Source organism: Penaeus chinensis, chromosome 9 (assembly GCF_019202785.1).
Source record: "Penaeus chinensis breed Huanghai No. 1 chromosome 9, ASM1920278v2, whole genome shotgun sequence".
Lineage (NCBI taxonomy): Eukaryota > Metazoa > Arthropoda > Malacostraca > Decapoda > Penaeidae > Penaeus > Penaeus chinensis.
In genome coordinates, this window is record NC_061827.1 from 24,347,178 (window position 1) to 24,349,677 (window position 2,500).

The following is a 2,500-nucleotide window of genomic DNA, read 5'->3' on the forward strand; positions in this document are numbered from 1 at the left end:
GTGAGTGCCCACAGGTATGGCTGGGTGATGGAGGCTGAAGTTGGAGTTCTACGGGGGAGCCGGGCGGCTCCCCAGTCGGCTAAGGACTGGGCAGTCCTTGTGTGCTGCTGCTATGCTCTTGTTCTACTGGAGGATCAGTGAGTGGTGATCTCGCTAGCTGCCTGCGCGGCTTAAGAAGGCGAGCGCTGTGTAAGCGCGCAGGGAACGAGGGGAGCCCGCTGTCCAATGAGCGCGGACAAGGCGGCGGACCTGGGCATGCCCAACCTGGGAAGTACGCTGAGCTTCAGGTTGCGGGGTCATGCTACTACAGGTTACTACACTGTGTACTTTGTAGAGTACACAGAGAGCTGCAACATCTCGTCGATGCTGAAGAGGCTGGAGGTGTAAATGTCGGTCTTCTACTGGCATTTTATATGACACTATTCTCTGGGCTCGATTTTGGACACTTTCTAGTAGTCCCAGGTATTACGGGGGGCAGCAGGACCACACCAGAGGGCAATACTCCATAACGGAGCGAACCTGGGAGTGGTAGAGCGTGCAGCAGCCTTTTGCGTCAAGGAGGGGCGCGATGCGACGGATGCATGCCAGTTTCCTCGCCGCGTTCTTCGCCATTCCCCTGACGTGGTCTGTGAAAGTGAGGAGGCTGTCGATCTGCACCCCAAGGATGCTGATGTCGCTGTCGTAGGCGAGGGTCTTGCCGTCTATCATCAGGGCCGGAGTGTGTGCGAGGGGATCCTGTCGTGTTATCAGCATGGCCTGGGTCTTTTCAGGGGCGAAAGTGACTTGCCATTTCTTGAGTACAGTCATCTGCAAAGGCATGGGCGTTTGGTATGAGCTGCAGAATATCATTGAAGTAGACATTCCATAGCAATGGCCCGATGACACTGCCTTGTGGGACGCTTGCCCCTACTGGAAATTTAGAAGATGTATGGCCGTTTACCACTACCTGCATTGTTCTTCCATGCAGGTAGTCTTCAAGCAACATCAGCAGGGCTCCTACTTTGCCAAGGCTTTTCAACTTTGCAATGATACCTTTGTGCCACACTCTGTCAAATGCACCAGCTATGTCGAGTGCAATGACAAAGGTTTCATTGCCGACATCGAGGGAGTTTTGCCAGGCAGTCGTTGGAGGAGGAGGTCTGATGCAGATCTCTGAGACCTGAAGCCGAACTGCCTGTTACTGATGAGGAGGTGTTCATCAAAGAAGCTAGTCATTTTCTTAACCAGAATTCTCTCATAGACCTTCGCCAAGATGGACAAGAGAAATATGGGTTATAGACCCATCTTCATGGGAGTTGTTTTGCTCATCTTCTTGTGAATAGCCACAACATTTGCAGCCTTCCACATTTTTGGCCATGTCTTTTGTACCATACATGTTTGGAACAGTACAGCAAGTGGTGTGGCCAGCTGGTCGGCACACTGAACCAGAGTATGAGGGCTGATTTTGTCTGGCCCCACAGCCTTCGTCACATCCAAGTCCTTGAGTTCTCTTTTTACTTCTTGTACTGAGATTGACACATTATAGAGCCGTGATTGAATCTGTGGTGGCAATCTAGGGGGCGGCAAGTTGGGTTCAGGGACAGTCATTTTACAGGCGAAGTAGCTGGCAAGAAGTTCTGCTTTCTCCTGGCTTGAGGTAGGGATGCCATCGTCTGGCGCAAAACCTTGATGTTGCTTAATGCCAGTCAGCCTGGCCTGCAGGTCCTCTTTCCAGCGTAAGATGGCCCACTTCTGTGCCCTCTTCATCCTGGAGCAGGCAGCGGCATGGAGTTGCTTGTTTAGGCTTGTGGGGTTACATTTGTAGCAGACCTAAGCCCTGGATTTGTTATCTGCTGCTGCTCTGCAGTGAGGGCCAAACCATAGTTGATCCATCGGTCTGGTTTTATAGTCTTCGTGAGGTACAAAGTCTGATTGGAGAGTGACCAAGTGACATGTCAGAGCTTTGACTTGGTCGTCTACAGCTCCAACCAGAATGTTGTTCCATTCTGTTTCGTTCAGTGCCAAACTGTGCGTGTAAACGCCTCCTCCCGCATAGCTCTGATGTTGAGCCTGGTAATGATGGCATAGTGGTCAGAAGAGCCAACGGTCCCCACAGAGTGACATGTTACAGCTCCGTCAGGGAGGTCAGTAATGACGGGATCAAGAGATGAACCCGATATGTGCGTCGGGAAATCCACATGGTTTGCCAGACCAAAAGTGTCTAATTGATCTTCGAATGAGTGTTGGAGTGTTGATGAAGCAAGCAGTCAAGGTGATTCTGGGGAAAAATAAATGGTTCAGGTCCTTGCCACTGAGGTCTGTAGCAGACACACAGGAGAGAGGCTTCTTGAGGGTTTGTCCAGAACTTAAAAAACAAGAGCTCCAGGTGGTCAGGCATTTCCACTTGTACTGGTTGGACGTGCAAACCAGTTCTGAAGCATACAGCTATGCCCCCAAATGTGCCATTTGCCCTGTCCTTTCTGTGCCACTTTGTGTAGCCGTTGATTCTGCCAAAATTGTC